Source organism: Spinacia oleracea, chromosome 1, assembly GCF_020520425.1.
Source record: "Spinacia oleracea cultivar Varoflay chromosome 1, BTI_SOV_V1, whole genome shotgun sequence".
In the NCBI taxonomy this organism is placed as follows: Eukaryota; Viridiplantae; Streptophyta; class Magnoliopsida; order Caryophyllales; family Amaranthaceae; genus Spinacia; species Spinacia oleracea.
The window spans coordinates 57,144,558-57,170,423 of record NC_079487.1 but is presented as its reverse complement, the minus strand read 5'-3'; the positions used below and the strand labels follow the sequence as shown (position 1 = coordinate 57,170,423).

At 33.3% G+C, this 25,866-nt stretch overlaps 2 long non-coding RNA genes across 4 annotated transcripts; both read right to left on the bottom strand.

The window, feature by feature from the left end:
* Nucleotides 1-6,270: 6,270 nt before the first annotated feature.
* LOC130465892 (uncharacterized) lies at nt 6,271-8,664 on the bottom strand. 3 transcript variants are annotated; one of them, XR_008925907.1, is made up of 5 exons: nt 8,582-8,646; nt 8,135-8,200; nt 6,958-7,452; nt 6,736-6,876; nt 6,271-6,618 (listed from the first exon to the last, which is right to left on the bottom strand). It is a non-coding gene; the product is annotated as an uncharacterized lncRNA (long non-coding RNA). The 3 variants fall into 3 exon arrangements; XR_008925906.1 differs by having other exon boundaries at nt 8,096-8,200; nt 8,582-8,638; XR_008925908.1 differs by lacking the exon at nt 8,135-8,200 and having other exon boundaries at nt 6,272-6,618; nt 8,582-8,664.
* A 5,677-nt stretch (nt 8,665-14,341) lies between these two features.
* On the bottom strand, nt 14,342-18,655 carry LOC110792114 (uncharacterized). Its single transcript, XR_002534298.2, has 6 exons — nt 18,445-18,655; nt 16,979-17,088; nt 16,205-16,365; nt 15,995-16,106; nt 14,826-14,924; nt 14,342-14,746 (listed from the first exon to the last, which is right to left on the bottom strand). It is a non-coding gene; the product is annotated as an uncharacterized lncRNA (long non-coding RNA).
* Nucleotides 18,656-25,866: the final 7,211 nt, after the last annotated feature.

The window sequence follows — 25,866 nt, the reverse complement described above, 5'->3', positions numbered from 1 at the left end:
GAAACTTAACTGCTTGTATGAACTTGTTATCCCTTCTATTTCTTCCTTCACATAACTCTCCTTTTATTCCCTCTTTTTTCATTTTGATTTCTTTTTTCTTCTGTCTCCTTTTTTTTCATCTCTTTTAATTTTTCCTTTCCAAAATATACATGATAGCTCTATTAATCACCTGGCTCATTAGTTCACCCTCAACTATGTCTATATCAATTAAGTGACAAAGGAGGAATATTTCGTAGAGGATTTTTGTATAGTGATGAATTTTTTAGAATGTTTTGAAAAGAAAAAAAAAATCAATGTGCGATATGAATTGATTTTGTGATCTCTAATATGTAATAGAGATATGGTAGGAAAAGTGTAGGAAACATTTTTGTGAGGAACATGAGTTTAATTTGTGTATATCATGAAATAAATAAATTATCACAAATTTTTAGGTTTTGGACATTCTTAAGAGTGCACATGCTTCGAATGAAAAACCTTGTTTTGTTCCATAAGAAAATGGAACTTAACTTTTGCTTCTTTTTCCTTTTTATTAACGGATAAGTAGTTTGGAAACTAAGGATAAATTACAAAGACATTAGTGAGTCCTTAATTTAATTCTAGCTCATGACTACGTACAAGCATAGAAAAATTGCGGTGTCAATTTTATAAGAAAGACTATTCACATAAACTCTACACGTATAATACACAATTCAATGAGTTTTAAGGGAAATTCAAGGAAACTTTAACGAATTTCAAACTTATATAAGATTTTCCTACATTATTAATAAGCCTTTTAGGCCCTGTTTAGTTCACCTTATTTCAGGACCTTATTACTTATTTCAGATTTAATCAGATCAGATCAGACCAGACCAGAGCAGACCAGATCAGATCAGATCAGAAAAAATAAGTTCAGATCAGATCAGATTATACCAGATTATTATTATTATTATTATTATTATTATTATTATTATTATTATTATTATTATTATTATTATTATTATTACTATTATTGTTTTAATAAAAAAGAATGTTGTTGTCGGTGCAATTAAAATCTACTCCATCCATATTTATTTAAGGGATACACTTGCCTTTTTCAGCCGTATTTGTTTAAAAGATACACTTGCCATTTTTAGTAACTTATCAACACCACCATCTAATTAAATAATCTATCTAATATATCCTATGTCCCACCAACCTATTAAATTCAGAACCACACCCCACCTCCCACACCCTAAAATGGCATGGTCCCCACTTATTTTACCTATTAAAATATCTACCCAACCTCACTTGTTTTATTACTTTATTTCATTCAATTGTTCTTCTTAATACCCGTGCCCGGCCAAGTCTATCCCTTAAATAAATACGAAGGGAGTATTACTTAAGGCATAAAAAAACATTAACAAAACATTCAAATTCATCATGTCCAAATTAAAACCATTAAGTGCAGATCAGAAACGATATAATCTGGTCATGTCCATATCAAATCCGATTTTATAGATCAGAACCATTATATATCTAGACCAAAAATGATAGTATCAGATAATATCCAGATCATGTCCAGATCATGTTCAAATCTGCAAAGATCTTGTCTACATCAGAACCGATCCTTACATAACAAATATATTCAGATCAAAACTGATTTGTACAGATCATGTCCAAATCAGAATCGATATGTCCCGATTATAACTGGTCTAGATATCGACTCTGTACAGATTATGTTCAGATCAGAATTGATCTGCAAAGATCATATATGTCCATATCAGAATTGATTTGTACTGATCATGACCAGATCAGAACTGGTCTGTACAGATCATAACCAAATTAAAACTAATCTATACAGATCATGTCCAGATCAGAAATGATTTGTACAGATCATGTCCAGAATAGAACTGATCTGTCCAGAACAGAACTGATCTGTACATATCATCTCTAGATCAGAATTGATCTGTACATATCATGTCCAAATCAGAACTGAAATGTACAAACATGTCCTGATCAGAATTGGTATGTACAGATAATGTCCAGATCAAAACTGAACTATACAGATCATATCCAGATCAGAACTGATCATGTACAGAACATAACATATATGTACAAATCATGTCCAGATCAGAACCGATATGTACAGATCATATCCAGATCAGAACTTATATGTCTAGACCACAACCGATCTATCTAGATCATGTCTAGGTCTATCAAAATAAGGAATAGTTAAATCATGAGCAAAGTCAAATAAATAATAACAATATTATAAATTTGTGTAACATTTTTTTACACGTAAGTCGTTTAATATTAATAAATGTAGATTTTGTTTAAACTTAATTATGAAGAATCAGATCAAAACAGACCAGACCAGGCCAGATCAGACAATACCAGATCAGATCAGACCAGACCAGATCAGAAAAAATAAGATCAGATCAGAAAAAATAAGTTCTAATCAGATCAGACCAGACCAGATCAAATCAGGAGAAATAAGGTGAAATAAGGTGAATTTTTAAATTTTAGGCAACGTTATATACTGCATATTTGTTAGAGAATAAATTATATTGTTAATGAATTACTAGAAACAACTAGTGCCATGCTTTGTTCCCCCTCACTTAGGCATTCATAAAGTCTAGTTATTAGATCTAGGAACACTACTTTGCTTGGGTTTCATATTGAAATAAATAATAGATTGCTGAAATAAACATACCTCATATTCGACTGAAAGTCAAAATTTTCCATTAAACATAGTTGAGAATCTTGAGGTGTTCATTTTTCCAAAAAGTTCCTCTTCGGATTTTGATTCTTGTTCTCATGTATGGCGTTGAAGTAATGTGTTATCTAAAATTCCGCACCCTTGTGAGTTCCTAAGTATAACTCGTGGTCATAAATGATCCAACGAGTTCCTCGATGTGGAACCTAAATTCACAGTAACTAGGAAACAAACAGGTACGTCAAGTCTTTGACAGATTAGTGTGCACCTTTGTTTATTCATGTACCAATTTTTTAGTCAAGGGAACCAAACATGATTTGAGTCCCTTCTTGTTATTAGTAACAGTTAACAATATAATTAACACAACTACTACTAACAAGATATCAATATGCATTCATATAAATGATATTCAATGTATTCATGAAGCATATAAAATAATAATTCTTAGGCAGAAAAAATATGCAGTATATAACGTTGCCTAAAATTTAAAAATTTCAAGTTCCACAGATTCTTGTGTGCAGTTTCCCAAAATTCATTTCCTTGAATTAATTTTAATATACTGGAGTTTTAAAAATAAATGGAAAAATTGTCTATTAAAAATAGAGTTTAGATTTTTCAAATTCTATTTTAAAACAAAACAAAACAATAGTTTAATTAGGAACAGTGCAAGGAACACGTTAGAAATCAATGTATGCACACAAAGAAGATCTCAAGGATGAGATACATACCTCAAATATTTTGCCGTATATCCTAGCTTGAGTCACTAGTAGAAAAAACCCTTATTGCAGCGGGCTTTTAGACCCCTGTTGCAGCGTACATCGTATGCTGCAACTGGGGGGCCTGCAACAAGTCTGAACTTGTTGCAGCGTACAATGTTCGCTGCTAAAAGGGGTTTTTTGCAGCGTACATATGTATGTACGCTGCAACAAGTGCCAAAAAATTGGCAAAAATTTGGACTTGTTGCAGCGTACATATATATGTACGCTGCAAAAGACTCAACTTTTTGCAGCGTACATTTATTTGTACGCTGCAACAAGTCTGGAATTTTGCGAAATTTTTTTCCCTTGTTGCAGCTTACAATATATATGTACGCTGCAACAAAGCACTTTTGGCGGGAAAATTCTAATTTTGTTTAGGGATACCTAGAGTGCCTTGCACCAAATATAGAAACCTGTCAAAACAATAATAGAATAACGAAACCTGTATAACAAATATAAAAACAACAACTGGAGTTTTGTATACTATATATCCCAAAACCAAAGTGCACATATTACATTTAAATATATGTTCCAATTTCAACATAACATACATTTTAATATAAAATTTATTCTATAACAACTAAACTAACTCGATCAAGCGCGCTAAAGCCAATAATAAATACTTGCTGGTAAAAAACTTAGCCCATTGCTCACGAACCACATCAAATTCCTCGCATATGGCGCAATCCTCGGAGTGTAGACCTTTACAAAAACAGAAATTTAAATTAAACATTAGATTAAATACAAATTAAATATCACATTTTAACATTCAAGAAACTAATGACAATGTCCTAATAGTCTAAAATGAGTCCTTAGGTTCTTTAGTTCAAAGTTGGGAGCGAAAATGTCATTTTAGCCTAAATATGACCTATAACGACCCAATGACCCTATAGGTGCATAAATAGACTGGAACGAGTTTTAGATCGTTAAAATTATGCATATTAAACATGTAATAAGTTTTAAATGAGTCCTTAGGTTCTTTATTTTAAAGTTGGGAGTGAAAATGCCTTATTTTAGCCTAGATATGACCTATAACGATCAAACAAGCATTAAATGGGTATAAGTAGATTAGAATAAGTCCTAGAAACTCAAAACTAAGCTTATTAATCATATAATAATTTAAAAATGAGTCCTTAGGTTCTTAAGTTCAAAGTTGGGAGCGAAAATGTCATTTTAGCCTAAATATGACCTAAAACGACACAATGAGCCTTAAATGGGCATAAATGAATTGGAATAAGTCCTAGAAAGTTAAAACTAGAATATAAAACATTTAGTAGGTTTAAAATGAGTCCTTAGGTTCTTTAGTTCATAGTTGGGAGCGAAAATGTCATTTTAGCCTAAATATGACCTACAACGACCTAATGAGCCTTAAAGGTGCATAAATAGATTGGAACGAGTCTTATAAAGTTGAAATTATGCATATTAAACATGTATTAAGTTTAAAATGAGTGCTTAGGTTCTTTATTTTAAAGTTAGGAGCGAAAATGCCTCATTTTAGCCTAAATATGACCTATAACTATCAAACAAGCATTAAATGTGCATAAACAGATTAGAATAAGTCTTAGAAACTTAAAACTAAGCATATTAATCATATAATAAGTTTAAAATGAGTCATTAGGTTCTTAAGTTCAAAGTTGGGAGCGAAAATGGCACTTTAGCCTAAATATGATCTATAACGACACAATGAGCCTTAAATATGCATAAATGGATTGGAATGAGTTCTAGAAATTCAAAACTAAGCATATAAAACATTTAGTAAGTTTAAAATGAGTCCTTGGGTTCTTTAGTTCATAGTTTGGAGCGAAAATGTTATTTTAGCCTAAATATGTCCTATAACGACCAAACAAGCCTTAAATGTGTATAAGTAGTTAGAATAAGTCTTAGAAACTTAAAACTAAGCATATTAATCATGTAATAAGTTTAAAATGAGTCCTTAGGTTCTTTAGTTCAAAGTTAGGAGCGCAAATGCCTCATTTTAGCCTAAATATGACCTATAACGATAAAACAAACATTAAATGTGCATAAATAGATTAGAATAAGTCTTAGAAACTTAAACTAAGCATATTTATCATATAATAAGTTTAAAATGAGTCATTAGGTTCTTAAGTTCAAAGTTGGGAACGAAAATGTCATTTTAGCCTAAATATGACCTATAACGACACAATGAGCCTTAAATGTGCATAAATGGATTGGAATGAGTACTAGAAAGTTAAAAATAAGCATATAAAACATTTAGTAAGTTTAAAATGAGTCCTTAGGTTCTTTGGTTCATAGTTGGGAGCGAAAATGTCATTTTAGCCTAAATATGTCCTATAACGACCAAACAAGCCTTAAATGTGTATAAGTAGTTAGAATAAGTCTTAGAAACTTAAAACTAAGCATATTAAACATGTAATAAGTTTAAAATAAGTCCTTAGGTTCTTTATTTTAAAGTTGGGAGCGAAAATGCCTTATTTTATCCTAAATATGACCTACAACGATAAAACAAGTATTAAATGTGCATAAATAGATTAGAATAAGTCTTAGAAACTTAAAACTAAGCATATTTATCATATAATAAGTTTAAAATGAGCTATTAGGTTCTTAGGTTCAAAGTTGGGAGCGAAAATGTCATTTTAGCCTGGGGTTGGATAATTTTAAACACATACTAATTCCAAAATATGCTACATTTTGTCAAGAAATGATCAAAAATAGTTTTAACGATCCCACGACACCTCTCGGACACTCCTGCAAACTTGGAAATAGCTTTGGGCAACTCAAATGAAAGGGAATCGACAATAGCCTGTTAGAAACCATCAGAAGCCACACAGTTAAATTTATAAAGCTAGTTGTAATTTATAAAATGGTTGTTTTCTTTAGCACCATTGACCAAACCCATCAAAATCCAAAAAACAAACCCACAACAAAATTGGGTGCTTCAATCTTCAAAATTACACAAAACCCTATTCACACAAATTCACAAACAACCCTAAAAACCCCAAACTAGAGAGAATATAGTGAGATAAATACCTGATCAAGAGAAGGGTTTCAAAGGAAAGAGTGAATATGAGAGAGAACAACGATTGAATTGTTCTGGGTTTCTTTATCGTCAAAATCTGAAACAGCAGCATCATAAATTGAGCTGAGAAACTCAACAATCCCAGAAATTACTTATTCCGATTGACGAAAATCACCAGCTTCAACTGCCTGCAACAAAAACTCAGTAAAGTGTACATAGTAAACATTGTTAAAAGAGTTTTATTCAGTCATTTGCATAAATTTGATCATAAATTTTAGAAGTTTGAAAGAATTGCGGGAGGGGACCTTGGAGCAGGAGACGAGGGATTGTTGAAGGCGAAGAATGAAGGGTTGCGGAGTTTGCTCCACTGCTGCTGACATTGTTGAAGTTGTGTGGAAAAGAGGTTCCAGTATGCTAGTTTTAGCGCGATTTTGTTGCTCCTGGGTCTGGGTGGAGCAAAGAGGGATGAGTAACTAAGATATAAAAATAACAAGAAACAATTGCAAAAAAAAAAACATTTTCCATACCTTCTGCATCTCTGAAGCTTAAGCTCTCGCAATCTGAATACAGCAGACTCCAGCTGCTTAAGTGTATCAGTAATTATGCTATGTGATTCTTCAGACTACGACAAACTTGGATGAAGTTCTCTAACAGTTTCCTTAAAGTACAGAACACAATGAGCTCAAATCCTTCAAGTGTACGATGACCAGGTTTAGATGATCACTCTGCAAGTTCAAAGATTAAATTAATGAAAGTTTCAGAAAGAAAGGTTTCCTGATAGATAAATAACCTTAACTGAAGTTCTGATTCCTAAGAAAAGGGATGAAAGTTCTGATTCCCCAATAGACAGCTCTGACAGATATTTCAGTTCAATGTTTGTGCTTGGATTGGCATGAAACCTCTTCATGATCCAAGTCTGTATCTCCTTGAAGAGATATGGAGTCCGATTTTCCACCTTCCCATTGAAGAAGAACACAGTGTTTGTTTCTCAATTGAATGAATATTTTTCCAGGAAAACCAACCTTGAAAGGAACAAACAATTATTGTATCAATAAATGGAATTCCTAATATATATACATTTGGAGAACATTCTATTTCGTTCCAAAATTTGCTAGTGCAATCATGTCAAACATATGGGATTTCGAACATCTACTACAGCCAAACATGAAACAATTACAATGATACATCTTGAATGAGAAAACCAAACCAAAATACCAGCAGATCCCAGAGAAACTATTTATTACTGTTGGGTAACCAATTCAGATCCCAGAGAGAAAATTCAACAAAAGCAAATCAACCTAAGAAAAATCCCAGAAACATATGCAAAAAAGGGGGGAAATGCCTGAGAACCCAATAAAAACGGGAATATTCCAGCATTTTGAATATAATTTCCCTCAATATAATGAACAATATATATGACCATGGCAGAGGTGTTGATAGTGCTAAAATACTTTGTAACACAACTGCTCTAGCTTCCATACAAGAAAACTCTGAAGGGGAGAGAGTGGAAAAGCAAAGAAATTCAGAACCAAAACAAATATGGCTGATACTAATCCAGTAATCCCTACTGATTCATCAAAACTAGGTACTCTAACTTGTAAGTTTTCTACCATGATCACAAACGCAAAATAACCCAAGAATAACCCCACAGCATACTGAACATACTGAGTATTCGCAGCCATTTCAACAACATACTGAGCCTACCATCTACATCTTGCTAGAGAATCCAATCCTCGACCAGATATCATGAATCTTCAGGTTGCTGCGAATCTTAAGAACAGGAAAAGAATTTTCAGATATCAAAAGAAGATAAAATCTGAACACCAAAAACCCCTAAAAGTACCTAGACTTAGAAAATTCGTAAATTGACAGAAGGTAGGAATTTGAAACAACTAAAACCCCTAAAATTCGAATTTAAAATACCAAGACCCTAGACAATGCAGAAATTGAGAGAAGCGAATCTGAAACACCAAAAACCCTAAAAAAATCGAAAATTCTAAAAATCAAATTCAGCCCCAAATTATAGAAAAGAAAACCCTAATATACAATTAAATTCATCGAAAATTTTTAGTCACTAAGCCAATAATGGAACAACTTGTATAAATTCAAATTCTACAGAGAAAAAGGAGATGTAAAATTTGAAGAACTTACCTAGTACATATGGTGAGAGGTTGAGAGCATAACTGCAGGAAGGAGAGAGGAAATCATAAAGAAACGAAGTTCGTAGGAGGAGGAGGGAGTGAGGAAGTTCGTAGGAGGAGGGACTCGTCAGTGAATTTCGTAGGAGGAAAGAAAAGGATAGAGAGGAGGATAGAGAGGAAAGAAAAGAAAAACCAATATTGCAGCAAACTAATTTTTTACCCGGGCTATTGCAGGGGGCTTTTACTATGTACGCTGCAAAATGAAAGGTCTATTGCAGGGGGCTTTTACTATGTACGCTGCAACAAACTCTTTTGCAGGGGGCAATTAATTTGTACGCTGCAATAACCCTTTAAAGGGTTTGACCCGCGTTGACCTACAGGTTGTTGAAGCGTATTAATCTTTGTACGCTACAACAAGGGGGCTGCAAAAGGGGGTTTTTCTACTAGTGAGTGACTTTTATTTATCAAGAAAAAGTTTGCCTTTGTTTTTTCCTTGTTCCGGAACAAGATTGGGCTGGGTTCCTTTCTTCATGTTTCTTATTAGTGTTCCTCCTTCTCCCAGGAACTTTACTCAGCAGGGTTGCCTGCTTATCAGCGAGTTTCGGCTCTGATACCAACTGTTATTCGGATGGAACACTACAACAGGGGGGTGAATTGTAATATGGAATTTGCTAGCCAATTTTGCGGAATTATAAAGGAACTTAAAGCAATTAGAGAAACAATGAAGAGAGATTTTACGAGAAAACTTTCTAGGCCCAACTAGAGAGAAAACCTTGATCCACTAGGGATTTCAACTAAAAACCTTTTCACTATAAGGAAACAACTCAGTTACAATCCTATAAGAAACTCGGCAATTACTTGAGTTCCTCTAAGAACTCAAGTTCTAATAGTTGTTCCCTCAAATAACTACGCTCTCACTGTCTTCACTAGAAGTCTCTCTTGACTCTTTGGCTTCACCAAAAGTCTCTCTGATTCTCTCTTATAGACTTCACTCAAAGCCTACCCAACTACTTCATGAACTCACTCAAGTTCCTACCCCATACACATCGGGAACTCACTCAAGTTCCTGCCCAAAACTTGATACAAGAATTTACTCAAAGCCTTGACCAATTCCCTATTACAAGAGTTCACTCAACCCTTGACCAACTCTCAAAATATTGATGATTGATAGTTGATTAGTATTCCTCTAGTATATAGCACGTGAAAGAACAATAGGGAACATGTCACTCGTAGGAACTTGGAACTCGTAGGAACTGGCTCTAAAATGTGGAATGAAAAACATATTCTTCTATAACATTATTCCACAGCTAACCCTTATGGAGTCACACAAGTCAGACACTTTTGAATGAAGATATAAGCCACTATTTATAGCATGCACAAGACTTAACCATAATCCCACTTATTCCTCCACTAATAGCAAGTTTCCTAACTTCTAGGCATTTACCCATGATCAGTTAGTTGGGGAGACACTTGGGGAGAAAGCATTCAAAGTCTTGGTGTAATACCTCATGTTTTTCGAAATTTATAATTATATTTTAATGTATTTATAAAGTATTTTTACGAATTTTAGAAACTTAACTGCATTTAATAATATTTTAAATGTATTTTTATTTCAATAAAATAATTATTATCTTTATTAAACCCGAAACGAATTAAATGAATTTATTATTTTAATTCAGGAATTTATTGGTCCGTATTTTAAATAATTTAAATTAATTCCAAGCCCGATTTATTCGGTTGGTGAACCCAACAAAGTTTTTAAACATTAAATTCCAAAGCAAACCCAATTGTGCAAAGCCCAATGTCAAACCCTTAAACATATGGCCACTAGGGATTAGGAACCTATAAACACAACCCGTCTCATTAAATGATCCCCACTTAATTCATAATTTTCTCTCTCCTTTTGCTCTCTCTTTCTTTCGGCTCTCTCCTTGCCCGTCTCCCTTGGTCGTGCCAGACAACCCTTGCTGTTGCACTGTGCCTCGCAGCCCCTCACGCTGTTGCTGCCTCTCGCGCACAGCCCGCACACCCAAACAAACTCCCTCGCTCTCTCGTCTCGCCTCTCTCCCTCCCTCGCTCTGTCGCACAGCACTCGCCCTCGCTGAGTGTTGTTGTGCTGCTACTTGTTGTTGTGTGGTTGTTGTTGTCCCTCGATGCAAGCCCCCACTCACTCGCCTCCCTCCTTCACTCGTGCTCGTTCGAGCATCCTTGCTTCCCCTGCTTGCCTTGTTGTTATCCGTACCCGCACCGCACACAACCCACACGCACACAATTTTATGTTGTGTGTATTAATACAACACATTCTAGAGGCCGGTTAATTCTTTTTGTGAGTATAAGAAATATTGTTCTTGTTCCGATTAATTTTTTTTGTGCCCAATCACATTCAATTTGTGATTGTATCGTTCTAGAGGCCGGTTTGGTATAATTCTCTTCTTCCTTTCCTATTCTATTTCAATTCCGTATTTTAAAATTATATTATTATTATTATTGATTTTGGATTATTAAACCGCTGGGAACGATTATGAACACCGTATTGCGATGTTTTATGTGTCTAGATTCATGAGGAATGTTTTAATTTAAAGAATCATAATTTTCAGATTTAATAAAGTAATAAAGTGTTCATTTTTAATGTTTTAAAGTGATTTTTATTATTAAATAGGGTTAGGGTTTTAATTCCAATTTAACGATTGATTGATTTAAATAATGTAACGCTAGTTTGAATTATGAAAATCAAGTATAATTTTCAGATTTAATTCAAAGCTTAAAAGTGTTGTTTTTAATGATTTTAAAGGCGAACTATTAATATTTTCGTACTAGGTCTTTAAATTTTCAAGTAAGACTATTATTTTAATTAGGAAAATTTGGTAATATTAATCCAACTTTTGACCGATTTTCTTTTATTAAGCTCACTTATGACATATTTTTTAATAATCCCACATTTACTACAAGGTAACTTTTATTGGACTCAACAGGTCATAAACCTGTTGTAGGCGGTGATATGTCCCTACGTGGCAATACTCTCTCTTTCTCTTATCCCTCAATTTATTCATTCATCCATTCATCACCATCTCGTTGAGTTTTTCACCGGTTACCGGTCACTTAAGCCCAATAAAAGTCGTTGGGTAGTAAAGGTAGGATTATTGAAAAAATATGTAGTAGGTGGGACTAATAAAAGAAAAGCAGCCAAAGGTTGGATTAATATTACCAAAATTTCCTTTTAATTATGGGCAACCTATTTCTAATATTAAATCAAAGGTATTAGAATTTATAAAAGTTGCTGGAAATTTAGTAAGCATGGATAATGACTAAGTTTTATTATTTTAATTATAGGAGGTGATTTCTAGCCTTGAGTCGTGATTCGCAAAGTGGCCCGCGAACTTAGATATTCGAGGTACGTACATGCCTAGGGTGATCACCAATTGCATGAGGACTACATGATGTTTATTATTTGTGAATCATGTGACTTGTATTATTATTGGATTCATGTTAGATGTCGTGAACAAGAATGTTATTGGATATTGTTGAATTATTAATCCTATGTGAACAATCATGTTGTGATTATGTATAATCGTTGAATTGTGTCAAGCATGTTTTTCAAGTTTATATGCATGTATGGATGTTTCACATGCAAGGATTATGTTTATGATATTGTACTTGATGTCTAGCATACTTTGAGCCAAGTATTCGTGCCTTGTTGCACTATATATACTGCCCCAATTGAACTAAGGTCTATTCGTGCATTGTGCACACCCGATTTGTTAACTGGCAATGTCGGGTTATCTCAATAGTATATTGATAAGAAACAATGAGAGTAATATCACTTGAGTCATGTGCTTGATCACAAGTCCTAAAGAATTAAAATGAAGTGTCATTGTTTGGTTGCGTGTATTTTATGTTTTGTTGTGTGTCTTGAGTTCACCTTGTAGATAAAATATTAATTAACGTAAAGTGCAACCAGAACGAGCTTCAAAACTCTTGGAACGTATATACCTTGAGTATGAACAATGGGGGGAGTCTTGCCGGAAAACTTGTACTCCTTGAATGATACAAGACGTTGTTTCATTATTTCTTTCAAGCGCGGGACGACAATCGATATGGCCCGACAATCGGTATGGCCCGACACTTATTTATTATTTTGGTGTTTGGTGGGATCCCAACACGCTTCCTTTTATGGATATTTTCTTTTACCCGTTTGAAGCTAATTCTTAATTAATATGTGAGTCAAGAGTTGTGTCAAGTGTCGAGTCTTGTCTCCATGATTACTTGTTTATTAAATGGCTTTTGCATGTGGATTCTTTAATTGTTTGAGTGAAGGATTTTAGCCTAGGATTTCATTCTAGCTTATTCGTACTCAGCTTTCGTTGACTTCGTGCTTCATGTTTCCTTTGGTCATGAACTTTGCCTTAATGACCCTATGATGGCCCATTGTTGCATTTGCATTGTTGGGGAGTAGATTTTAATAACACGTTTGTAGAGATAACATGCGAGGGAAGTTATCGAGCATGGGATTGTGTTTGAGAGATGTTTTCCCTTCCGCATTTATAAACTCTATTATTTTTATAGTCATGACTACTTAAACTATTTTAATTGTTAGTTAATGGATTTTTAAATGTTTTAGTGTGGGCGGTAATGGTTCCGGTTTGTATGGAGGCCATTAATTATTTATATGTTTGAAAGTTAGTTACATTCCGCTGCGTAATTCTGGTAATTAGCCTTAACCGTTATAACGGTGGCAGTAATATCTTAGTAATTCCTTTATTTTAAGTTGGAAAATAGTTTATAAAAGAAATGAATTATTAGGGTGTTACACTTGGACACAACTTATACCACGTTTACAGTAAAACAATAAGAGTAAAAATAGATAAAGAAAATAACTACTTGGAGAAAAAGAAACGCTTTATCAAAATATAATTCAAAAGATATTTTCCAAAACTTACGTTTTATTTATTTTTTATGCAAAAATATTTTACTAAAAGCCTTTTCATAAACGTGACATAAATACATGAGTTCCCATTCGAACAGGAACTTGCGTCTTCAAGTTCCTACACTCACAAACTCATTATACGTATTTTATATTTTGACTCTTTATTTTCCAAAAGAAGGTAAGATAAAAATAAATAAAAGTTACAATTAAAATCAGAATCCTAAGTTACATTTGATTTAATTAAAAACTTATCTTTTATTTAACACTAAATCTTATGCTAAATTAACTAGTGCATATTATCTAAAACACTTAACCAAGTAGAGATTTATTAAGAAACAAAACTCTAAATAAATCCCTACAGATTACGATAATAATATGCAACATATTCAATGACTCTTAGATGCTTTTTACTCTAAGTTTCACGAGTTCCTTTTGACACCTCACTACTACAAAAAATGGAATAGAGAACTGTTGAAATAGGCTTTAGAGGACGCCTGAGGACCGTTCTCATGCTAAGCGATCTCTATAGTTTAGAGGACGGTTGGGATAGGCGTTCTATATAGATATGAATAGACGACGGTGGTCTCCTCTAACCGTCATCTATTCCCTTCCTTAAATCAGAAAATAAAGAAGGAATAGAGAACGGTTGGTACACTTAAATGTTATCTATTTAATAAAATAGAGGACAACTTGCTTAGATAGGCGTACTCTATTCTTCTTTTCTACATAAACATAGAGGACATTTGTCTTAGATAATCACCTTTATTTTTAATTTTTTTTTTTTTGCATAAACAAGTATTAAGTATATTAAAAAATAATGTATCTTTTACAAGTTACTTTTATGCGTTTACAAAATGGAAATGGAAAAAAATAAAAAAATTGCAACAATACCATTCCCCTTCTTCGTACTGGTTCAGTAAAAAAGCAAAGAAAATCAGTTTGTAGTGTTCTTGAATGAGCCAGCTGCACATCAGTAGGAGCAGCACTTCAGCTTGCACCGCGGAATATATTCCCTGCAATTCTTCTTGCTCAAGTGCACTTGAATTTCAATAATTCGAAAAAGAACTTTGCAGACCAAAGTACGACAAAACTCCAGATTCAACTCCACCCTCTAAAGGTAAGATGCATGGTTTAAAGTACGACAAAAATTTGTCAGATTCAAAACCCTGGAGCTCCCTATGCTGCACAGCCTTCCCTCCAAAAGCTGCATCTAGCTCGACTGTTTTAATAGCTGTTGTTCCAGCCTCATCTCTATTAATTTAAACACACAAGAAATGTCAACTCCACGGTAACCCAAAAATGAGATTACAATAAATAGAAAGATTAATACCTACGCAGTTGATGCTGCCAGTGTGTGTTCACTGGTGTCTTCTTGAGGAGATGAGCTTATGTGGTTTCATTCAGCACATCTCTAGCTCCTCTCTGTTGCCTGTGTGAATATCAGGACAAAGCATGTTTTCAGTTCAATGCTAGAGCTCAAGGATAACATCTGCAGGAGTACATAGATACTAACACACATCACATCTGAATTTGATTTTAGACTAGAAAAGAAACTAGCCCTGATACTTAGAAACCCCAAGAAGTTTAAATCACACTCAACACATTAAGTTTGCACAACTAAATGCCTAAATGCGGTAACCAAAAACACTTGTCAAAGGAGGAATCATTTTGAACAAATTTCATCTAAATTTTTGATATCTGATTCTAACAATTCGTATAGATCAAACATCCAATCTTCAACTGATTTCTCTAGACTGCAATGCAAAATTCACTTACAGCCACTATGAGTGTTGAACTATTTGTAGAAATCACTTTACACGTATCCGAAATCGGCACCACATCATATCTATAGCACCAAATTAGGTAGCAACATGAATAATGCAAAACATCATATCTACTAATCACATATACTGTCTGACCGACATCATATCTATCATGAAGTCGGTTTTTTCTAGCTCCACTTACATTGTATACCCTAAATACTTACATTACGCACAAGGAATTCATGTTACATCACTTTATTCAACCACCATACAATGGGTAACCTTCTGCTAACATTTTCACTAGGGCAGGTTTGATTGTACTTATTGAACATAATTAACTCTCTATGATTTTTTATCAGATGCTGCTATAGATACTACAATCCTTGACCCCACACAAAATTCTCTCCTATCCTAAATGGCAATAATTCCTTCCATGAAATTCATGTCTCTTGTGGTTTTTGCATGATACTGGCCTCAAAAGCTCATTCAAAAGCCCATCATCCTCTACGTAAATGATAAGTGAAACATCACCTGAATGGTCTGCTCCTATATGTGTAGCTGCTACCTTGCTGAAACTAAGTGCCACAGATTATTATGCCACCAATTCTAGAAAAAGCATGAGGTCTATTCTTGACCTCAGGAATAGAATTTTAACACCATGTAGAAATTGAGCAAGAGCAGGACAGTCCAATCTTTTAAAACATGACTTTACAAATGGAAAATCTGAGAATCTCACCTCACATATTGGGGTGTTTCTGGAGCATCTTTGTCCACAAGAAGCAACCTTTTCAGTCAGCTTCGAGATGGGTGAGGGTACTCCTTGACGAAGACAGAACTCCTTGTGTACACTGATATATTATTAGAAAATAATCAAGAACATAAGAGACAATCACTCATATATAGTCAATGTAAATAAACTAGAGCTCTAGCTAGAAAGAAGAAAAACCTTATCAAGAATCTCAATGTCATTGAAAACAAAGGACCATGCGCCTGCTTGTGAAGAGTATCAACCATGGCTTCCACTCCAATCTAAGACATCTATTTCTTTCTGTAACCATCATAAGAATAGAGTAATCTTGGAAAAGGCGGTAATAACAAATGAGAAACCTACATTAGTAGTTTAGTACTTATTAGTTGGCCTGAAATATGCATTGTGGGAGTAGAATGAAAGAAAAAATTATTAGCTCTATAGACCATACGTCCATACATCCACACACACACACACAAACATATACTTAGATGTTAGGATTTGAGTGAGCATTGTAAGGTACAACATTTAGTTTCAACATCTAAATTTCTTGGATGTTAGGATTTGTTTATTCATTCCGACTTCCGAGTTACAACAATCTGAAAACGCGTCTTTCAACCTTCAGTGTACTTAATTTCTTTCTTTTTCCTCTTCCTTAGGTATTTACAAGAATGTTAGGATTTGAGTGAGCATTATAAGGTACAACATTCAGTTTCAGCATCTAAATCCATAACAGAATCTAAGGGCAATGAATACGAAGGTAATTAACTATTAAGCATAATGAATACAAAATTTTCACATGACCGAAACTTTAAAATAGGTCTGCTCCAACAATATGCTTCAGTAGGAAGATCTATGTCTATCTAAAAACATGCAACTAAAGAAAAGGGGTAAATTTGCAATTATGAACTTAGGCTAATCTGCCAATTTATAAGCAAGCTAATAAATTTACTTTGACATAGTAATCTTTACCAATGCGACGGGAGATCTGAAGTCCTCCCAAAACGAAGCCCTTGAATTTGATGTTCCTAATGCTCAATTCTTCAGATGTTGGATAGTGAGTTTGCTGATGTTGTGCCAATCTATATCAGTGAATAATCAATGGAAATAAAAACCCCACTTCAAAATCACAAATTATATAAACAAAATTGTTAAAAGCTTAGCTTAATTTACTAATATAAATCAGAATTGTAGCAAAATTTTGGGCCACACACCCTGATTCAAATATAGACGAACAATATTAAAATTCTCACTCTGAATTGCGAATTAATAATGAAAGCAGAAAATGGGAAACAAACCTCATATTCGAACATATAAGGCAAGGTGATTTTCAAACATTATCGATATATAAAAACAAAATGAAGATGTAAAGTAGTTCGCCAATCTTAAAAGCTGCACCTTCATTGGAGAGACCATATTACTTAACTAGGATTCTTTTCTGATTCTATTTAGTATAAAATTCAAAAGCGATATAAGGCAAGAAGCAAGATAATAGGATCGTCGTGGATTTCAAAATAATATTTTTGACAACGATAAAAAAATCAACAACTTCCCAATAATACCTGAAAACAAAAGACACATTCTCTAACAGTTCAATGCTTACTAATAGATGAGACTGAACTGTTGAAATCAAATTACGAGACCAATTTTTCACTAACTTAAAATGATCAGCAAGTGAGCCAGTGAGGGAGGTAACAGTTGGAAATACAGTCACATAACCAAATTTTTTGTACAGTTTTTACAGGTCTAACATTTCAAACGTGACCTAAAACAGAAACAGAAGAACATAAATGGTGAATACCAAATAGAAAAATCGAGAAATTATTTGAATAAGAGAAACAATAATTTACTAATTCCATTGAACCATTTGCTGCTCTAACGTGTTACTTGTATCCAGTACCATTATAGTTTTCAGTTTCCTGTAATCAACAACCATAGGATGTGATAGTGTCTTTTATCAGTGAATCTCTATTTTTCTATTTATAACAGTTCTTAAATTCACTATATCTGTCTTTGTGTAGTTTGTATATCCTTTTAGTGCATACTCTATTTATCTTTATTTTAATCTTATATCATATTATCGGATATTACAAAGAAGGTCATGAGGTGAACTCAAATTTTTAAATATATGTGTTTCCTGTTTTTGTATTTTCTCTCCATTAACCTTTCTATTAGTAGCACAGAGAAATCATCTTTCTCCATAGGCTTACAACAATTCTACAGCAATTCATCAAGCAATTCGACAACAATTCTACAGCAATTCGTCAACAAATTCATCAAGCAATTCTACAGCAATTCGACTATAATTCCACTATAATTCGACCAAAAGAATTCCTTACTCTTTTATTTTTGCAATTAACAAGCTAGAATTCTTTAATTCATAATCCTAGGTTATTAGTTGAAATAATATTATGAAAAACAACAATAACCACACTAACTTAGAATTGGGAAGCCAGCGCTCAGTTGAGGTCGGAAGTAGACGGAAGGCGAACGACGCAATGGAGCGGTGGTGCAGATGTGTAGCGGCGGTGGTGGGTGTCGAACTGCTTGTGGGTTTTTTCGGGAGTTTTTGCGAGATGAGTATAATGGTTTCAGTATAGAATGTTAAGGGTTTTGGAACTTACTTTTTGGATCTGGCGCAACTCTCTAAATTTTAGAATTCAATTGCCGCCTACCTTGGTAAAATATAGTTCTTTAAAAAATTGTCTAATTTTGTTAAATGATCAAGGATAATGATTTTCAAAATAATTTCTTTACTCAATTAAAAAAAAGAAGTTTTAAATTAAGGTTTTTTTTTATTGTAAAACAGTTTTGTACGTAAAAGAATACAAAACAGTGATGTTGGACACAGCTTTATATTTCACTGAGTATTTTAATTTAATTAATTCTTTTTTTTATGGGAAAGAATACAAGACGGTTAAGTAAGGTAACTGTTCTCTATTCTTTTCTTCATACAACTGTTAAGAGAAAAAAGCGTTCTCTATACTCCTAGAAAACGTTTAGCAAACTTAATTGTTCTCTATTTGGCGTTTTCTATTCCCTTTTTTGTAGTAGTGCCTTGTTCCATTACCTTTCACGTTTCCACATACTTACATGAATCCTAGAAAATAACTCATATTTCTTGTATTCATGTTCCATGCTGCTCCGCATGTTAGTTGTTCCGCCTCTAGAACTTCTCGTTGTTGTTCCCACTCAGGAACTGGGCAGTGTTGCCTTCAGGAACTTCTCTGTGCTCCAGCTTGTCTGGAGTTCCTTCTTAATTAGGAACTTTTGTGCAGTTCTAGATCTGGAAGATTATGCTTCTTTCCTATAAGCATCTCACAATCATCAACATACAGTAAGCTCTATTATTGATGACTTGGTCACAACCATTTATTAATGATCCTTGCACACATACAACTTGAAAACTACGTTTCTTGATTACTTTAGTTTGTCATCATCAAAACCATATTAGCTCAACAAATATATAGTATCAGTTAACAAAGTTACGAGTATATCTAGAGTAAGGTGTAAATGTGTAAACAAATGGTTTTTTTCTCATCCTTTGATTAGTTATTCTCATTTAAAGAATTTAAAATGAATAGCCAAACTCATAATATATAAGCAAACAAGCAACTCTTAACTTCTTCAGTAAGCATAGATTGGTTAGCTATAACTTATAGAGGGCTGAACTTGTTCCAATGTTGCTTGATTTAAGGAATGCAGTCGCGACTGCTTAAGCGAATCTTTCGAAATGAAGTCGCTAAAACGAAGTTTTGTAATGGTCTTGTCTCGTAAATTGTTTCGGTGAATTCTGTCTCTCGTCTGAAGGAACAAAGGTGGAAAACAAAATATGATGTCCAAATCTACCATACTTGAAACAAACTTGCCGGAAACCCTTCTATTTCTCACATTGCTATTCACCAATATCCGATAACAAATGAAACCAATACGGGATTAACTACTCATCAAGGATCAGTGGCGGAGCCAGGAATTTTTTTTTGGGTGTCGGCAGTGGCGTTCCCAAGATTTTTAGAGTGTTGTGTCCGGTGATCTTTCACAACACACAATATATTACTAAAAAAAAGTATCTTCCTAAAATTAATCTATATTCATATTATAATCGCACAAAATTATTTCAATTATTCTCTACGGTTTTCATAGGTGTGGTGAAAACTGTAAAGAATAACTTAATTTAAGAGGGCGGGTGTGTAAATTCAAAACTCTAAGAGACCAGTTATATATAAACACTGGTCTCTTATGCCCGATGTCTTACGGGCGGGGTAGGTGTTTTTCCATATAACCTAAGAGATCGGTTTTATATAATAACAGGTCTCTTATATTTCAGCTATAAGTTTTTTTTGGGGGGGTCGGTGGACTCCCCATGCACCTACTTGGCTCCGCCACTGTCAAGGATTAGGGGTGTGCAAAAATCCGGAAAACCGAAACCGAACACCAATATCGAAATAACCGAACCGAAAAAGCGGGTAACCGAACCGAAATAATAGGGTTAGGGTCGGATTTTTTTGCTTTTAAAAAATATCCGAACCGAACATGCAGGTAACCGACCCGAAAAGCGGGTACCAAACTGACCGAAATTATAAAATTTTATTTAAAAAAATAAAAAATATATAATTTATCTATTTTTTTTCCAATCATTTTTGTTTACAGTATTGAAAAAATAAGTTACTCAAGCTGATGTATGCATTCTGCTGACTCTTGCAGTCTTGCTAACCTGACGATAATGTTAAATGTTGGGTATTCTTATGTTATTGAATGTATGAAAATATATAGAAATTGCTACTCTAGTAAGATTTGCTAAGCTAATGTGTGGCAGGTTGTATGCAAATGATTTGATAAGTTGATGTACGTCAGGTTGTATGCAAATTTTTGCTAAGCTAATGATGATGTTTAACGTTGCATATTCTTACGTGATTGAATTAGTTATTGTGTACTACGTAAATTAGATATTAATTTGAACTATTACCCGACCGAGCCGACCGGAAAAAACCCGATACCCGAAAAAGCGGATACCGATAGTTATGGATACGGTTTAGGTTCGGCATTCTTGTAACCCGAAACTAACGGTTACCCAAAATAAATTTAAACCGAACCCGCATTTGCACACCCCTATCAAGAATCATATACTTAAATAAAGAGTGCACTTTATTGTGTTATGAGATGTACATATCATATCATATGATTCAACTATGACTTTAATCCATATGAATGAATGAAAGGTGGTCCTGAACCGGTCCTTATTCTTCCTTAAAGCTCCTTTCCATCATTGTATCATCGGTGGCGACAGCCGACAACAAATCTCTGCCGTTTAATCCCCTAATTCTTGTTTATTATTAGTTAATTTGTTTTTATTTTTGATTAGCAATATTGTAATACATCTGCCAACAAAGGTCCGATCAAGGTCATTTACGAAGGAAATTGTCGGGCTTCCTTTGACAACTAGTACACAATATTTCTTGCAAAATTTTGACACTAATGACTCTATTGTGTACAGTTTAATAACAATAATTCCCTTGCAAAATTATTTTCAGTTTTGATAAATAAAAAATACAAAGTAATATAAATGCGCAAAATCATTATAATAAGGAAAATTTGGTAATATTAATTCAGCCTTTGACCGATTTTCTTTTATTAATTCCACTTACGACATATTTTTTAATAATCCCACATTTACTACCCAACGACTTTTATTGGGCTAAATGACCGATAATCGGTGAAAAAATGAACAAAATGGTGATGAATTGATGATGATAACTGAATATATCGAGAGAGTACTGCCACGTAATGACATATTACCAACTATAATAGGTTTATGACCTAAATTGAGCCCAATAAAGTCATTGGGTAGTAAAGGTGAGATTTTTAAAAAATATGTCGTAGGTGGTATTAATTTAAGAAAATCGGACAAAGGTTGGATTAATATTACCAAATTTTCACAATAATATGTACTCATTTTATAGATACAGTTTATACGGTTGCAACACGCGTATGAACATTATTAGTAATCATTATTTTAGGAATGTGTAACGAAATCATGTGTTAATCAGCATTATTAATGTTTGATTTTGATTAATATTTTCACCTTTTAATTCTTTAAGGTTTGAATTAGTTACTTTAATCCCTCCGCCTCATTTTACTTGTTCCGTTTGACAAATTTTTGTTAGAGCTTTTTGGTCAAAATTGGGCAAGTAAAATGTTACGGATGGAGAATCTTTCTCCATGTAAGTGCTTTATAGTGCTTTAATTTGAATAAATTTTTGGAAAATTTGTAAAAAATAATCCAACTTTTGCCCACTCTTCAAAAATCAGTCCCACATTTGAATAATCTAGAAATAATCTAAGGTTTAGGGGCATCTTCTGTAAAATAAAGTGTTTTAGGAAAATATTTTTTAAATGTCGTTGGATTATTCTTGAACTACTTAAATCTGAGATTGTTTTTAGAAGAAGGGGCCAAAAGTTGCTTATTTTTTACAAACTTTCCTAAATTATTTTCAACATTACTTGAAAGATATTCAGCAGAATTCATCACAATGTCAAGATTATGGAAACAACTTATATACTTCTTTTAGGCTCCGTTTATTCAGACAAGAAATATTATTTTATAGAAAAAAATATTTTCCTACTTTTCATAGTTTTTTATTATTATTATTTGGTTGGTAAGGAGTGACAAACAATTTTCCTAAAGGTTGATAGCAATTCCAAATGGTATTCGACTGTCTAATGCCAATGAGCTCAAAAGGGTTTGTCCGGTGGTGGTAAGGAGCTGATTAGTAGTTGTTGCAGGTGGGCGGTGCTGGCGGCTATGGTGGATTCAAGTGAGGAAGGGAGAGACAGATCAGGGGAAGGGAGAAGGATTTTTTTTAATATGAAAATAAACAACTAACCAATAAGAATGGACCATTTGACATTCTTAATTTTTAAAGATAAATTTGACTTGTTACTAGAGTTGTAGGTAAAATAAAGTGTTTTAGGAAGATATTTTATAAATGTTGGATTATTCTTGAAATACTTAAAACTGAGATTGTTTTTAGAAGAACGGCCAGATGTTGCTTATTTTTTTTACAAACTTTCCTAAATTATTTTCAACATTACTTGAAAGATATTTAGCAGAATTCATCACAATGTCAAGATTATGGAAACAACTTATATACTTCTTTGAGGCTCCGTTTATTCAGACAATAAATATTATTTTATAGAAAAAAAAAATTCCTACTTTCCATAGTTTTTTTTATTATTATTATTATTTGGTTGGTAAGGAGTGACAAATAATTTTCCTAAAGGTTGATAGCAATCCCAAAAGGTATTCGATTGTCTAATGCCAATCAGCTCAAAAGGATTTCTCCTCTCACTAATTTATGATATTTTTCATTAACAAATGGAAAATTTGTCAAATACAACACAAAAAAGTTGACTCTTTGCCAATTACCACCTTTAAATTTGTAAATTACAACCTTAAACTTACATCTCCAATTTAAATTACAATTTATGGTCATTTTTCTGCGAAAATAAACGGATTGTGATGTCATTAATCTCATTAAAACACAATTACATAATTTCCTAAAAAAAACTAATAATTTATGATTACTTTGTTTTTTTGGAATTACTTAATTTCTATTGTGGGGTTTTTTGGAATATTTTTATTGGATTATTTTATTAATTATATCATATTCCGATTGTTTTTGACCGAAAATGACTCGGGGTTGTAATTTAAAGTGAGGTATAACGTTCAAGGTTATAATTTGCAAATTTAAAAGTTTGAGATTGTAATTGGAAAAGAGACAACTTCATTGAGTTGAATTTGGAAGATTCTCCTTACAAATTGAAAAATGATATAACAAAGACAGTGGCTATGTTAGGCAATTAGTGCTTAACTGATTTGACTAGGTGTTAGTTGTTTGTACTTCGTATTAGTTTGTTTGGCTAACTGATTGAATTGGCTGCTTATTTAAAGTGTTTGATAAATTGGTTGTTAGTTTTTAATATGTAAATTACCCATTAAGGACAATGATATAAAATGATTTAGTTGTTTAAAGTTTGTAATTTTTTATTCAATAATATAACAAAGTTGTTATTTACAACTCTTTATTCAAATATCTAATTGAAAAAGTTAAAATTACATTGAGCTTTTTAAAAATTAACTTTTTTTGTCCCAAAATTCTATTCCAAACCGCACCTAACCAAACATACCCATTAGATTTTTGAAATGGCAAAACCTCTTTTATTTTTTCAAAACTCACCTATGCAAACACCACCATTAAGAAATGTTTACTAATGGATGCGTTTTATTAACATGATTTTCACTTTTTTTTCTCTAAATTTATCTTATCGGAACTTATCTTGACATATTTAAACTTATTTAATTTAGTTATAAAGTATACTCCTCCATCCCATATTTATATCCCCGTTAAAATAAAAACACGGATTTTATGAAAAGTGGAATATATTACATTGATGTTTGATTTTTATTAAGTGGAATGTAGCACATGGAAAAAAGGTATATAATACATGGAAAAGTGGAATATAGTATATGGGAGAAGTTTTGTTGTGTTTTCAATGCATTTTCAATTAATAAAGCACATGGAAAAGTAGGGAACTTAAAAGCTGAAAATAGAAACATGACTGTAATTTTGTAACGCCCGATTTGAAAAACAGGACTATAAAGTTATTTTATCTTATGGGACGGAGGGAGTACATAGATAACCCTTACTTTTCCTGAAATAAATCTTATGGGACGGAGAGAGTACATAGGTAACCCTTCTCCGACCCTTACTGCCCAACCAAGTTATCTTACTACAAGAAATTATTCCATTAACAATGGGAAATTCCGTCGATAAAGGCCAATAGTGACGAAATTTCCTGTTGCGAATCCGTCACAAAAGGGGCCGTCATTGATGAAGAATCTCGCCGTTACTCCGTCGTAAAAGACATTTGCGAGGGTTGTTTCCGTCTTTATTTAGTTGTTATTCCCGTCATCAAACACATTTGCGACGGATTTTTGACCCGTCGTTATTGGGTTAACATTATAATTCAAATTCTAATAGTGTTTTTTTTTTTAAACAAATGAAAATAAGGTGAACAAAATATAAACAGATTTCCTATTTTTTTTTTAAGATGAAGAACCCTACTGCACTAATTAAGGGGGATTATGATTGGAAGTGAGGGGATTATAGGGGAAATCCTCACCTCCAAAGCCCTTAAGTAGGGTTTAATTCCATAACCTTGACGGCCCGTTTGGTAGCCGGCCAAAAATGGTGTAAATGGGAATGAATTTGTATGTAAATTTGTAAGGAAAATCGAATATCCATTCCCATGGTAATGCTAATTCACTCAAAATTATATTTTTTTCTTTATAAATTTTCATTACCATCAATTACCATTCGGAGAGTGGTATTAGGTGGGAATGCAAATTTATGAAGAAAAATACAAAGTTTGAGAGAAAATTTCATTACCATGGTCATCGTGATTTTAATTTCTTGCCAAACAACATTAGGATTTATTCCCATTCCCACCGTTTATTACCGGCTTACAAACAGACCGTGAAGTTATGAGGCCAAACTTTTCCCATTAGACCAGCCTTGCTTGGTAACAGTTCCTAATTTCATAATGTAAAATTGTAATGATTTACAGGATATACGTATGATGTAATGTTGTGCTTTATATTTATGCATGTACCCACTTTTGGGAACATTAGATCTGTTCTATTGAGATTGAAAAAATTTAGTCCTTTTCTTTCACTACTTTCTTTATTCGTGTGAAGCCATGTGCTTGGTTAGTTGGTAAGTAACTCAAATTTTCTCAACTCTCAATTCTCGACCAACCAATCGTTGAGAGAAAACTGATACTACCTCTGGGTTCTTTTC